Genomic DNA, 15,758 nt, shown 5'->3' on the forward strand with positions numbered 1-15,758 from the left:
CCCATCACGTCCCCCAGGCCCCGCTTCCTCTGCGGCCGCTGCGCCCAGGGAGACCCGGCTTTTCCCACCGTCCCGGTGTCAGGGCCGGGCCCGCAGGCGGCTGCGCCACGAGGTCCCCCGATCTGCGGGGGCAGCCGCAGCCTCAACGGCGCACGGGCTGCCTCTGCACAGAGAGGCTCTGTCCTCACACGCTTGCCTCGGGCGGCTCTGTCAGCTCTTTCTCCGTCGCTCCTTGACAGCGTCTCCGGCGAACCATGCAGCTTTCCCGACCCTTCTGCTTATGAAAGAGCTCGGGGCGGTGGCATCCGAACTCGGATCCAAACCGTCTTCCCGCCTCGGACACAGCCGCTCTCCGTCCCGTGCCCCACTGCCCTCCTGTCCCCGTGGCGCCCCAGCCCCACCGTCTCCCCAAGTGTCCCCCACCCACGTCATTCTCGCTCCTGTAGGGACGGAGAGCGCTGGGGGCATCTACCGAAGGGAACAGCAGGGCGCTTGTCCCTTCGTTGGGGCCCTCTATGGACGCCCCAGGCGGCTCCGCCGTCCGGGGTCCTCCCCTCTGCTGTGGTGGGCGCCCTCAGCTTCCCCACTCAGGGCGCCTCGGGGGCCCCCGCTGCGCTCTGGCCAGCGTCCTCCAGCCCACCCCGTGCTCGGCCTCCGGCGGGCCCGTCCAGCCTCACCGGCCTGCTCTCCTGGCCCCGCAGGCAGGGAGTCCTCCCGGCTCCCTCCGGCAGCCTCCGCTGGCTCCCCGGGATACAGCGGGGGGCAGCCGCTGGCAGAGCCGTCCTGTCGCCCCGCTCCTGGAGCCTGGGACAGCCTTCCCCCTTCGGACTTCTCCAGCCACAAGGCAGGCCCCGTGTCTGCTCCCCCGCGCACCCTCAGGGTCGGGGCCCCTGGCGTGCATGGCGAGGGAGTGACATGCCGGTGTCTCATCTACAGACAGCGCCAGGCTCTGAACAGTTCGCGGCCTGCCTTGATGCAGACGGGCCCGAGCAAAAGTGTCACTCAGAGCACATAATCGCTCGTGGGGCGCGGACAGCAACTCATCGGGGCAGGCCCAGCTGTTGGCACCCCTCCAGGCCGCACCTGCCTGTGCGCTGGCATGCGTTCCCGCCCGGCCCTGTCCTCCGGGGAAGGCACAGGAGATGCCACAGCCCTCTCTGCCTGGCCACACCCCTGCCTATCCGGCCCTCTGGCTTTCTCTCCCACTGCCTGCTGGCTGAGGGACTGGACCCGCCCCGCTGCCTGTCGGTCCTGTGTGCACTAGCCAGGACCCATCTCTCTAGCAGGAACACCCTCTTGCGTTGTCAGTCCAGGTTGCAGCGGATCAAGGCTCTGCCAGCCACGGGTCGCCAAGTACGCAAAAGCGTCCTCAGGAGCTCCTGAGCTGGCGTCACTGGAGGCCGTCGGGCTCGATGGAAGAGACGGTGGTGAGGACTGGGTAAAGGCCTACGGCAGCTAGAGCTTCCGTTCTTCTGATCTGATCTGATTATCCTCAATGCATGACCTTTCACATTTTCCATTCTGTCCGTCCCAGTAACTTCTAGTTTTCTGCAACATTCATAAAATAAGCCACGAGGAGAAAGAAGGAAACAGTGATGTTCCAGATGGGATCCCTGAAGCCATCCCGGGGACCGCTACTTGCCTCCGGGTCAGTCCGCCAGGGCTGCTCTAACAAACGCCCAGACCCCGCGGCTTAAAGAACGGAGATTTATTGTCTCTCGGTCCGGAGGCTACATGCCCAGGATCGGGGTGCTCAGGCTCCGTTTCTTCTAAGGCTCCTTTCTTTGGCTTGTGGATGGTTGTCCTCTCCTGTCCTACCCGGGCTCCGTCTGTGCACACCTGCGTCCCCATCTCTTCTTGTAAGGACGCCATTCCTACTGGACCAAAGCCCACCTCTATGACCTCGTCGTACATTCATCACCTCTTCAAGGACCCTATCTCCTAATACAATCCCATTCTGAGCTACTAGGGCTGCGGACTCGATCATATGCATTTTGAGGGGATGCAGCTCTTCCCGGAGCCGCTACCCCCCAGCATTTATTTTGTCCCGCCCTGGCACCAGAAGGCCTTTGTAAGGCAGAAGAGTTAAAACCTGAGCCGGCTGCCAAGCCACTGGCATCTTCTGTCCACCCACCCGCCGGAGAGGCGGACTCTCTGCAAAGTTTTTCTCAATGCTGTCTTGCATTCTGGGGGGCCCTTTCCCATGGGGAAGCCCATTCATGTAAGGATGCAGCCTTCTTCATGGCCGCACGTGGAGAATGGGATCAGCAAGTGAATTGCATTTTAAACACCCCATGATTCATGAGGCGGCCCTCATCACTCTGCGCCCCGACAGCAGTATTGCTGGCACTCATTCTGCCTACGGCCTTACAGAAACGTCTGTTGACCCTTGATGGAGTTTTGCACGTTCTGACTTTCAATGGGCATTGGCAATAATGCCTTCTCCATAGCATGTACAAGTGAGACGCATCTGCCTAGTAAACAACATCAGATATTCACAAACGCACACAATGTTGCATGTGAAAAAAATGCAAATGGAAATTCCTCAACATTCATCTAAAATGTTACATGTTTAAATTAACTCTTCCTACGAATGGAAACATCTGATTTAACATAGTCATTAACAAGGTTCAATGCAGGCACCCAGAGGAAGAAACGGTCTGACCAGCAGAGCAATGTGTAAACCTGGGGACGAGAAGAGCTGAAGATAAAGAGACTGTCTGGGGAGGGGCTGCATTCGAAGATGACAAGAGGGCTTCTGTTTTTTTCTTAAATTTTTCCTTTTCAATTTTTTGCAAAGCAATCACCTAATTTTTTTAAAGATTTTATTTATTTATTTGACAAAGACACAACGAGAGAGGTAACAGAAGCAGAGGAAGTGGGAGAGGGAAAAGCAGGCTTCCTGCTGAGCAGGGAGCCCGATGCAGACCTGGATCCCACGACTCCGGGATCCTGATCTGAGCCGAAGGCAGATGCTTAATGACTGAGCCACCCAGGTGCCCCGAATCACCTAATTTTTATGAGAAAAGTTGTAATGTAGTTGTAAAAAGAATGTGCAGTTTAAAAGGCATGTGACAAGCACAAATAGATTTTTTTCTAAAACTCTATAAAACAGGAACGGAATTCACTTTGGACACAATTTCATTTTACTATGTAACTCCTTCTTCTAATTTTTTGAGTCATGTGAATATATTACCTATTTTCTAATATATATGTGTGTACATACATCTATCATATGCTTATTTTGCTTCCCCAAATGCTACTCTTTTGTTTCATTCTTTTTTTTTAAGATTTTATTTATATATTTGACATATCACAAGCAGGCAGAGAGGCAGGCAGAGAGAGAGGGGGAAGCAGGCTCCCCGCTCAGCAGAGAGCCTGATGTGGGGCTCAATCCCAGGACCCTGAGATCATGACCCTGAGATCATGACCCCAGCTGACGGCAGAGGCTTAAACCACTGAGCCACCCAGGCACCCCTGTTTCATTCTTTATATTCAGAGCCCATGCATATTGTGGGTTTGAGGGAGGTCGATAAATAGTGATCCTCTTTGTCAGGTTCTGAATCCTTACAGAATTAAGACAAAAGAATAAAGCAGGGGCGTCTGGGTGGCTCAGTCGGTTAAAGCCTCTGCCTTTGGCTCGGGTCATGATCTCAGGGTCCTGGGATGGAGCCCCACATCAGGCTCTCTGCTGAGCGGGGAGCCTGCTTCCTCCTCTCTCTCTGCCTGCCTCTGCCTACTTGTGATCTCTCTCTCTCTCTCTCTGTGTCAAAAAAAAAAAAAAAAAATTTAAAAAAAAAAAAAAAAGAATGAAGCAGATAGGATACTAAAAAGGCCAGGGTGGAAGACATAACATTAGTCGGCAGGTGAGTTTTCTTCCTAATCGCAAAACTCCTGAAAGGAGGTAATTCATCGACAGTGTCCAGGTAGAACTGAGCTGGGGCATCTATTGCACATGCCAGAGTAATATGCATGATATTGAACAGCTATATGCTATGGCGCCGACCAACAGAAACCGAACTCCTCTGTACGTAGCACCCCCAGCCTTACAGCTGCATGGGCCTGCCCCTGCACGAACTGATTCTACACTTAGTGTAGGGAGAAGCACAGAGGAATGCCTGCTGTCTGCGGGCACAGAAGGGAACCCGGGGAGAGCTTCTCCTTCCAGCTCACCAATCATCAGCCATTTCTCCTCTCAAGGGGAAGAAGGAGAGAGGGAATAGACAGAAACCAGAAGTGGTACCAGAATCACAAACAGAGATAGAAGGAAACATGCCAAATAGAGACCATGCCTCTGGAAGAACAGAAAAAAATGTGAAACTGTGAAAAGTTTGTACTAAAGCTTCTAAGAAAATAACCAAGGTACTATGATAGATGCCAACAGTGGGATGAACCTATACAGGTGTATTTCCAAGACGAGTGCTGTGGCCTGACTTGTTCCCCCTCCCCCAAATTCCTATATTGAAGCCCTAACCGCACCCCACCCCACCCTCCTGGAACTGTACGTGGAGAGAGGGCCGAGGAAGAGATAATTACAGTTAAATGTCATCATAAGGGTGGAGTCCTCATGGGAGTAGTGTCTCATTTGAAGAGACACTGGAGAGCTCCCTCTCTCTTCCCTCCATGCTCCCCCAACAAAGAAGAGGTCATGTGAGAGCACAGTTCTAGCGGGGTCTGCCAGGCCAGAGAAAAAGCCTCAAAAAGAAATCTGCCTTGCCTGAGCACTGCGAGCTTGGCCTTGGAGCCTCCGGAAGTGTGAGTAATAGGTGTCTGTTACTTAAGCCAACTGGCGTGTGGCGTTTTGCTACTGCAGTAGTCCTAGCAAACTAATACCATGAGAGCAGAATTCTTTTCTCCTTTCCTTCCTTCCTTTTTCCTTTCCCTTCATCCCTTCCTTCCTCCCTTCCTTCCTTCCTTCCTTCCTTCTGCCTATCTACAGGACAAGCTGATGTATACAACAGGAAAGTAGAACAAGCTTATGACACATGACCACATCTCCAAGTTTTTATCATCTTACTGCCTGCTGAACAAAGAGCCTTGTTGGAACATGGGACAGGCTGCAAGGTGAACCAGATTACAAAATTTTTAAATGTTACAATGTGAATCCTTTCCAAAAATTAGGTTAATTATTTTCCAGATAGAATTTTGAATTAATGCATGTCTCAAGTATCACTGCAAATAACCAATTAAAATTTTTTACTATTTACTTACTCTGTTGTTTCTCTGTTGGGAACCTTCCTCATGGAGAAAGCCACCATTGCTTTGAAAAGATATTCCTCATTTGTATCCCAGGCATACTAAAAGAGAAGTAAAACAGAAAATGTAAAAGGCTTAGGATAAAAAAAAATGGTCCTGTTGGAATCTAACTGTGACCACAGTGGCGGTGTTAATCAGTGCCTGTCCCTCTCTCTCTCTCTTTCTCATCTTCCTCACACACTAAAGACCAGAATCCAAGATAAATCACATCATGGTAATGTTCAGGATGAGCTTTCTTGGACATTCTGTCATTCCAAGTGTGGTGCACTTTCCATTGCATTATCTTCTTCAAGATATGCAGTGTTAGTAGCCAGTCAACAAAGAGCGCATTCAGACATCGTATTCTGGACATACACAGTTGGTTCCCTTCCTCCCGTACTCTGTCCTCAGTTTCCTTTCCTTTACTAACATAAGTACAATTTTTCTTTCCATTTTCTTAGCTGGAAACTTGAGTGTGTGCATATTATGGACTGAATTGTGCCCCCCCCCAATTTATATGTTGAAGTCCTAACCCCTGATACCTTACAATGTAACAGTATTTGGAAACAATGTCTTTACAGTGGTGATTAAGTTTAAATGAGGTCATTAGGGCAGACCCTAATCCAATATGGACTGGTGTCCTTCCAAGAAGAGGAAACTTGGACACAGCCACATATAGAGGGAAGACAATGTGAAGATACAGAGAGAAGACAGTCATCTACAAGGCAAAGCGAGAGGCCTGGAATAGATCCTTCCCTTACACACCTCAGAAGGAACCAACCCTGCTAATACTCTGAGCTTGGACTGCCAGCCACCAGAACTAAGATAAAATACATTTCTATTGTTTAAGCCCCCCAAGTCATGGTACTTTATGACAGCAGCCCTGGAAACTAATGTGGCTGACCACATATTTTAGGTGAGGAATCACGTGGAACTGGACAAAGTCACACAACAGGGTTGTTTAACTCTTAAGTTCATGATGACCTACTCCCCAATTGCCTGGAAATCCCTCAGGTCTCCATCATTTTCTCTCTCTCATGGCTCACGACGGCTATTTCAAACCTCTTTCAGCTCCCCACCTCCACCAAACTCAAACCTCATACTCACTAGATGCTTCTTATTTTTTTTTTTAAGATTTATTTATTTGAGGGAGAGAGAGACAGAGCACAAGCAGGGGGAGAGGTAGAGGGAGAGGGAGAAGCAGGCTCCCCGCTGAGCAGGGAGCCTGATGCTATGCGGTGCTCCATCCCAGGACCCTAGGATCATGACCTGAGCCAAAGGTAGAGGCTTAACTGCCTGAGCCACCCAGGCACCCGTCACTAGATGCTCTTGTCTCATAATTTAGAGATACATCCTCAAGTCACCAATTTAAACTCCCCCATCTTCCTGACACCAAACAAAAAACTCCCTCTGTAGACATATATGCTGTCCACGTGCTCCCCCAGAAGGCCGATGCGGTGTTTCTCCTCCTATCAATGGCTATTTCATCCACCTGTATTAGGAACACTTCCGTTCCGCCCTTCTCAGGATCTAAGGGTACAGCTTCCCTCTCCTCTGTACATGAGACCCTGGCTTTTAGCCACACGCTCAAGCCTTCCCATTAAAACGGCACCAAAACCAAATCACTGACCTCAATCCTTCTTCCTCTATCTACTGCTGTCTGTCTCCTGCCCTTCACAGCCAACAGCCTCAAAAGAGTTGTCATACTTGTGTTTTTACCTGTTTGCCACCCACTTATTCTCATCTCCCTCCATCACCTGCTTTCCAGTTCCGCCACTCCACAAAGATGGCTCTCTCTACAGTTACCAGTGACCTCCACGTGACTCAACCTAACCAGTGGCTTTCAGTCCCACCTTGCTTGATCTGTCCCCAGCACGCTGATGAACACTTCCTCCGACCTGAAGCACTCTCTTCCCCTTTGTGATACGCATTCTGGTTTTCCTCCTGTCCGTCCCTTTGTCCCCTGCGTAGGTTGGCACTCTCCTATAAGGGTTTCAGGTTTCAGAGAACCTCAAAACTCTATGCTAGAGCTTCCCCTCTTGTCACTCTGTACTTTCTCCCTCACACTGTCATCTACTCCAGGCTTCCATTATCACCGGCACGTGAACGAGCCAGCACCGTATCTCAAGCCCGCCCTGTCCTTGCTTATTCAGAAATACGTCATGCTCAACAAGTCCAAAATTAAAGCCATGATTTTCTTGTCTGTACCTGCTTCCCTGGCTCATAAGTAGGTCATCATCCATTCAGCTACATAATTAGAAACTAAAGCATCATCCTTGGGGGCCTGGGTGGCTCAGGTGGTTACGCCACTGCCTTCGGTTCAGGTGATGATTGCGGAGTCCTGGGATCGAGTCCCACATCGGGCTTCCCTTGCTCTGCAGGGAGCCTGCTTCTCCCTCTCCCTCTGCCTCTAGCCCTGCTTATGCTGCGCCCTCTCTCCCTCTCCGTCAAATAAATAAATAAAATATTCTTAAAAATAAATAAATAAAGCGTCACCCTTGACTCCTGCCTCCCCCTTTCTCCTTTCTACTCTTGTCCCCCGCAGTCTGCCTTCCACACTGTGACCAGGGTGTTTTCCAAGCACTCATTCTGTAACAACATCTCTTTCAGAAAACTCACACTGGCTTTAAAGATAATCTCAAAACTTCCTAACCCAGTCCACATACTCTTCAGCCCGATCTCTGCTTTCTGCCTGAACTCAGCACACGCCAGGCTCTACCGCCCTGCTCCAGCGCAGAGACCTCAGCCTTCCGTCCACCTCATACTCTCACTAAGTTCCTTCCTGTAACAAGCCTTTGCATGTTCTGTACCCTCTGCCCTGTGTTCTTTTATCCTCTGGCTCACCTCCGCTCAGACTTTTAGACTTCATAGCAAATGCCAAGAACTACGGCCCCCGACAAGGCCAAAGCCCCCACGTACTTCTCCTTCCTGTAATACCTGTCAAGATCGCACATTTCAATTTCATTTACCGAATGTTTCATGGGCAACCAATCTTCCTGATACCATGAGCTCCACGAAAGCTGGGACAAGCCCAATTTATGTGCCATCGCATCCCAGCATCCAGTATGGTGCCCACCCTTGGAGGACCCTGGGATACACAACCACACACTGGTGGAGAGAGTAGATTCTACAGTCAGACAGCCTGGTTCAAATCTCACCTCTTTGTCATTTGCTGACCTGAGCTCCTGAGCAAGCTGCTTAATTTCTTTGTACCTCGGTTTTCTCCTCTACTCCATGAGGGCGGGCATGCCTGTACTACCTCCCTCAAAGGGCTGTTGTGGGGGCTGCGGGAACTGATGTAAGTCAAGTGCTCAGAAGAGTCTCTGCTGGAAAGTAAACTAAGTTCTGAATAAATGCTGGGCCCTCTAATGATCCTTACTCACTGAATGAATAAAATAACCCGTTGGTGGATAGGCCTGCAAACAGAATCCGTACCTCTAACTTCCTTAGCACTCTTCAATTGCTTCTACCCCAAGTCATCTTATTATCGCCTACTACTAGGGAAAGTCTTCACAGACCACACGGGGATACCCAAACTAGAAGTGCACAAATCATCTCATTAATTCCACAGATCGTATTGTTCTTATAGCTATGTGAGCCTCATGAGTATTTTTTAACTTCAATTTCATAAATATGTATTTCACGTTGTTACTCTGACATTTGAGAAGAACTGGAGGAACTTCACATTAGAACTAGAAACTTTTCATGCTATGAAAAATCTGATGTGGGAACAATGCCACCTTTGCGTGGACTAGAAGACTGAGGCTGACAAAATCCTAATGACCGCAAAGGTGTGCAGAGCCGGCCCAGACCTGAGTGTGGGACTCGGGCTCTCGGGCCTCCGCCCCCCCCCCCCCACTGTGCTTGGCTGAGATGCTCCAGTTTGCTACACTGTTGTGTGTCATACAAAGCTTCACAGATTTTCTAGCACACACCGCAGATTAAAGACTTGAGGCAAAATCATTTTTTTAACAATTTCTATTTTACTATTTTTTAACTTTAAGACCATATCTGATTTGAGGTCTTTAGGATCAAACTATATGAGTTTAAGATATGAGGCAGAGGCTCATTACTAGAGAAAGTAGTGTTATTACAAAATGAACATGCAGGTTCTTCACTTACTGCTTTATCTCCCAGAGCTGTTCTGATACTCAGTCTTACTTTAAAAGCATTTTCTGCATCTGCCAGAAAGAAAAGGGAGCAGTGTGTGATGATAAAAATCTGCCAAAACATCAAGTCCAAACATTTAATCAACTCAAATCAACAGAACACAGATCTTCAAACTGCCCCTGAAACTGAAAGTTTAACTACAAGCACCTTAGCCCGTTCAAATTTTTCCTTCAAACTCATAAAACAGTCACAGTCCCAACTTTCAAGCCACAACACGTCTGCGGATTTAGGAAAATAAAGAGGTCATTCAGTTGAAGATTTCTCAATCATTTAGAAAACTATTACCCTATTCTTAAGTTTCAAGACCACATACCTGGTTGACACAGTTCAGCACGAACAGCAGTCACCAGAAAAAAGAGCAGGCACAACATTCTTTCAGGGTGCGAAACACCAGGCAAACGGAGGGAAAAAACTCTGCCCTCCACTTAAAGCTGCCTTAGCCATTCTGTGACCCGGATTAGAATATCAGAGAAACAAGCGAGCCGCCACCTAGAAGGTTTAATGATTAAACCCCATTATTTGGGTTAATACTTACAGAGAAGCAGCCCATCTCCTGTCAGTTATTTACCAAAATCTGTTTGGAAAACAGATTAGTTGTCCTTTCTGAACTCTACCTCCAGCGGCTGCTTCCTCTGCTGACTCCAGACGGAACCCGCCTCCGCCCCTTCTGTGGTCCCCTGGCTAAGGGCGCCATGGAAAGAACCCGGCCCTCTCTGAATGGTTTCCTCGGCCTCACCTTTCCACCTTTCCCCGGCTAAAATAGCCGGTCCTTGATAAGCTCCCTTCATGTGGAAAACAAACATCACCCCTTTCTATCTCTGGGGAACAAAAGACACCCTTCCAAGAATGGCCTCACCTGACTCTCACCTCCACAGGTAAACATCTGGGGAGCGCTCCCACCTCAAAGGGAATCATTCTGGTCAGCCCTAAGTTCTGGCGGTTGTGTAGATTCAAAGTTAATGGTACAGACCGGTGCTGTCCAGTGGAACATTCTGCGATGATGGAAATGTTCTATATCTGCACTATCCAACTTGGTAGCCGTAGGTGGCCACTGACCACCTGGAATGGGGCTGGGCTGCAGAGAAACTCAATTTTCTATTAATTTATGTAGAAACATGTGACTAGCAACCACGTTGGTCAGCGTGCCAGAGAACAGTCATTAAGAGCTTCCCGCCATGAACTAGGTTTGCTGGATTCTCTCATCCTCAAAACAGCACCTCCCAGTCGCTGTTGCTGGAATCATCTCAGACGCCAGGGAAACGAGGATCTGGTGTTCGAGGCAGCGGTGGCCATGGGAGGAGGGAGTGGGTGTCACCAGAACCCCGCCTGCGCCGCACTGACCTGCCCTGGGCCTTCACTGGTCAGCCTTGGTCAAAACTGAAAAGGCAACAGGGGCGCCCGGGGGGGTCTGTCAGTTAAGCATCTGCCTTGGGCTCAAGTCATGATCTCAGGGGCCTGGGATGGAGGGCCGCATCTGCTCTCTGCTCAGTGGGGAGTCTGCTTCTCCCTCTCCCTCTGTGCTGTCTCTCTTTCTCAAATTAATAAGTAAAATGTTAAAAACAAACAAACAAACAAACAAACAGACCTGAAATTGCAACAAAGCCTCAGAGATGCTCTCGGGATTACCATAATGAGCGGAAGAGAGTCTCCCCTACCGGACATTCATGGATGTCAGCAGAAGCCGCCCAGGCAGGTTGATGTCAGGGCTTTCCTCTCTACCATGCTGCCCCTTCATGAAGTCAGTGCCCAGATTCCACGTCATTGCTTGAAAACCATGAAAGGAAAAATAAGACTGGGTGACCCTAATGGGTCACCTGATGTTGACCCTGATGTTAAATACAAAATGTGGATTTTCAAAGCCACCATGAGAGAGAGAGGTAACAGCTACACTCCCGCAGCACTCCGAGAGTCCTGTCATTTCCCCGTCCTGGGCAGGCTGATGTTTTACCACAGATGACCCATTTCTGCTTGGTGACTCCACCTGAGAAAGCTTCTCTCTTCTCCCTCACCTTGGTCGCAAGGGCACAGACTCAGGAAAGACTGGATCAGAGGGAGAGGCCGCCAAAAGTTAGGCCCGTCATTCTAGCAATTTCACTATTAGGTGAAATGGAAATTTCCTAGAAGGGAGAGCCCACATAACTTAGTCCTGAAAAGAAAGTCAGTCTAGACGAAGTTACCTGGGGAAATGTTAGACTAGTTTAAGTCAACATGGGAAGGAAAAGCCAGTAGATGGAGATTATAACAAAGCTAATTATTTGCTATCAGGGAACAAAGCTATGTTAGAGACGAATCTGATTCAGCCTTCCCTGAGCCTTAAACTTCCCAAAAGTGTCAAATGTTTCTCTTTTGCTCTTAATCACATATGTGACTAGGACTGCAGACAGGAAAATGCTGAATTAGAGTTAAGTCATTCTTTGAAAAGCAAGGAAAGTTTCTTCCCTTTTGAATTATGATTTCTCTCCTTTTTCAAAATAAAATTCACCATTTATTAAACAATTTCTATGTGCCAGGCACTCTAGTAGTGCTTAATATAAACATGAGTTTTTAAAAATATTATCCTTACTAAAACAGAATCGACATATGACATGTGAATTTCAGGTGTCCCAAAGAGTGACTCAACATTTATATACATCACAAAACGCTCACTACAGTAAGCATCGTTACCGTCTGTCACCACACACTTACTACAATTTTACTGACTACATTCCCTTTGCTGTACTTCACTTTCACTATTCTATACTTTAGCGATGTTTGTTGTCTCATTTGAAAAATGACAGAGGAAAAAAAAAAAAGGCAGGAAAAACGAGCCACAGAAGTTCTGTATAGAAAATACAGAAAAGCCAAAAGAGAAAAATACAAAATACCCGTAACATCACCAGCATGAATGACCAATGCTAATATATTTTGAGAGTGGAAACATACCTGCTTTAGCCTTGGCTCTTCTTGTGTGAAGCTCTTGTTCTGTCTCATTATCGCAGCACTACCAGAATCCTAATGGTGGAATAACATGGACCCTTGTTCTCTTCCTTATTCTAATGGGAGTGCAGCTCTTCGGCTGGATCTGGTGGACCACTTTTAAATCTGATGAGTAGTGAGATAAAAAGTCTCCTTTTACTAAAAAATTATTTTTATCCAGAGATCATGTAGAATTTCATCAGCTGCTCTTCTAACATCTATTAATATGATCCTAGAGATCTTACCATTTGGTGCGTTTTACTAAAAAATTCCTTTACATGGATGCAACCCTTAGATAAGCTCAGTTTGAAGATACTCCTGGACTTAATTGCTGTGTTTTTCCTTAGGTTTTTAAACCTATTTTTGTAGAATATCATTTAGGTTCCTTTTCAAGTGCTGATTGCTGAAATTTATTTTTTTCTAGCCCTTACATTATCATCCTGAAAATGGTATACAAAGATTTCTAATATCCTCTATGTTTACAAACACTTTAAAATGCCAAAGAAAATCGCAGAAGAAATGCAGAGTTGAAGAATCTGGTTCATACACATTTTAGGGGAAGAGCTCTTGGAAAACTTTCATTTCTTACATTGTCATTTACTTCAAGTTTCATGTTTCACTGAGTCCATTCTGGCTGTTTATAATTTCTAAGAAAGTCATTATTTCATCAAGATTTTCCGGTTTTCTCATGGACTTTCTACAGTATTTCCCATCAAATATCTAAATTCATTGCTATATTCCCTTTGCACGTTCTAGTAAACATATTAGTTTTTTCTCATTTTCCATTATTCTCGACAGAGATTTGTCTAGTTTTGTTGTCACTTAATCAAAGAACAAGATTTCAAATTTAATTTTCAAGTCTTTTTTTGTGCTTTCTGAGTCATCGATCTTATTTTTTTTTTATTAAGTCCTTACTCCTGTTGTCATCATGCTGGTTTTCTTGTTCTTCTTAAAACTCTTGGATTGACAAATAGGCTTATGCATTTTTAGTCTTTCTTGGTTAATAATGAAAATATCTGTGGCTATGAATTTTCCTTGGAGTATTGTTCTGGCCACATGACATAAGAAGTATAGATGTACAGTGAGCTCACACTTATTTTCTAAAGAGTCTGTAATTATAGTTTCAATTTTCCTATATCCCAGTGTTTGCTTAGAAAAGTATTTGACAGTAGTAAAATTGGTAGCAGCCCAAAAGACAATCATGAAAAATATCAACTTTTATAGTCCTGTCAGTTGAACAGAAAAGGTATAATGGTAAAATAAGACACTGTCAATAACTCAATTTTAAACATGAAAATTCTTACAAGGTATGGGTCACTTAGAACATGCTAAAACTTTTTAAAGTTGTTCTTGCCTCTTAACATACTGGGTTTTTTTCTTCCACTTATAAAAATCTTGCACAAACTTGCTCTTTATTTTCACACAGAATTTGAACCTCCAGAGAATTAAATTAAACTAAATTAAATTAAACCTCCAGAGAATTCATACAAAACTTGCTTCATACAAAGCTCATCTCTGCAATTTCACATACAGGAGGTCCAGAATTTACCAGTAACAGTGGTAACGATGACAAAGAAAGCAGTTTCAATTGTTCTGAATATGCTACTATTTACTCCCAACGTTCGGAGTTTAGAGAACAAAGATAAAAAATTGAGATTACTGTTTCCGTGAGCAATACAGAAGGCACCGGGTCTCCTGAGACAGGAAAAAGAAATGGATTTCTCTGTGTTTTTTCCTGCTCTACAACACTATTGAAAAGCAGTTTCTCAGTACTTAACTATTGATCTATTGCTCTGGAGGGTAAATTAAATATGAGATCACACACAAAAAACCCACGTATGTCATTCTTTTGATGCATGCAACCTGCTTTTTAAAGTTCATCAGAGTGCAAGCGGGCCTCATCCCACCTCTGTCCTTTGTGTGTGCTTCTTTCCACACCGCTTTCTCAAGTTCAATACAGTGAATTTTCATTTTTTACCTTTAAACTTCTTAGCCATTGTTCCACATCTACCTCAATGATCATCTCCTTTGAGAAACCTTTGTTTTGGGATGCCTGGGGGGGTTAAGCATCTGCCTTCAGCTCAGGTCCTGATGGTCCTAGGACTGGGATCAAGCCCCACATCTGGCTCCTTGATCAAGTGGGGAGCCTGCTGCTCCCCCCTGCTTGTGCTGACAAATAGATAAAATAAAATATTTTAAAAAGAGACACAGAGAGAAAGCTGTCTTTTGTTTTTGTTATTATTTGTTTTACACTTGTCCAGTCCACTAACTTTTTCTTCTCTTCTTCTCCTGGGTTCCCACAGCATTTGTTCCCATTTGAGCGTGCACCTATTGCCAACATGATTTACTTTTGTGTCCTACAGATTTTAAGTTTCTGGAGAACAAGGACTATATTTGGTTTAATTTTGCATTTCTCATGGCCCATGAGTATTTGATAACTTAATAGAACTGAATTTACTTATTTGAATCATAAACTGACATTTGAAGAAGGTCAAGAATGCGGATATAAATCATGAGGCGCACTGCGATTTTTTTTACATTCCTAGTCAGAGAAAACTTCTAGTATCTGCTAAATAAGGAATGCTGGGCTTTGGGATATGTTTGTCTCCACTTCCACACCTCTGCCCTTTTTAAGATGAAAAGAAATCTGAAGCCACAGTGTTTGGAAGGTTCATCAGATTTTGTAGGTTAATCAACAGCCATAACCATTACGAGCTTAGTCTTTTTATCCACAGCGTAACATTTTTCTAGTTCAGAGAAAGTTAATCACTACTGCTTAGAAATAAAGATTAATTTAGACAAGCTGAGTTGAGTGTAATTCTGCCAACTTTGTTTTTTTAATTAACATATATTATTTGTCTCAGGGGTACAGGTCCGTGATTCATCAGGCTTACACAACTCACAGCACTCACCACAGCACACACCCTCCCCGATGTCCATCTCCCAGCCACCTCATCCCTCCCGCAACCCTCAGTTTGTTTCCTGAGATTAAGAGTCTCTTATAGCTTCTCTCCCTCTCTGGGTTCATCTTGTTTCATTTTTCCCTCCCTTCCCCTACGATCCTCTGCCTTGTTTCTAAGATTCCTCCTATCAGTGAGATCATATGATAATTATCTTTCTAAGACCATCTTATTTTCCTTAGCATAATACCCTCTAGTTCCATCCACATGGTTACAAATGGCAAGATTTCAGGGGGGGTTTTGATGGCTACATATTCCTCTCTCTCTCTCTCTCTCTCTCTCTATATATATATATATATATATATATATCACATCTTCTTGATCCATTCATCTGTTGATGGACATCTAGGTTCTATCCATAGTTTGGCTATTGTGGACATTGCTGCTATAAACATCTAGGTGCACGTGCCTCTTTGGATCACTACATTTGTATCTTTA

General features: G+C 45.8%; 1 long non-coding RNA gene across 4 annotated transcripts; it reads right to left on the minus strand.

Moving 5' to 3' along the window:
• Positions 1–5,209: 5,209 nt before the first annotated feature.
• LOC132007291 (uncharacterized) lies at positions 5,210–12,461 on the minus strand. Of its 4 annotated transcripts, none has more exons than XR_009401295.1 (6): positions 12,328–12,461; positions 11,061–11,169; positions 10,273–10,782; positions 9,719–9,894; positions 9,358–9,416; positions 5,210–5,297 (listed from the first exon to the last, which is right to left on the minus strand). It is a non-coding gene; the product is annotated as an uncharacterized LOC132007291 (long non-coding RNA). The 4 variants fall into 4 exon arrangements; XR_009401294.1 differs by having other exon boundaries at positions 10,262–10,782; XR_009401296.1 differs by lacking the exon at positions 10,273–10,782 and having other exon boundaries at positions 10,991–11,169; positions 12,328–12,425.
• Between the last annotated feature and the right edge of the window lie 3,297 nt (positions 12,462–15,758).

Source organism: Mustela nigripes, chromosome X (assembly GCF_022355385.1).
Source record: "Mustela nigripes isolate SB6536 chromosome X, MUSNIG.SB6536, whole genome shotgun sequence".
Lineage (NCBI taxonomy): Eukaryota > Metazoa > Chordata > Mammalia > Carnivora > Mustelidae > Mustela > Mustela nigripes.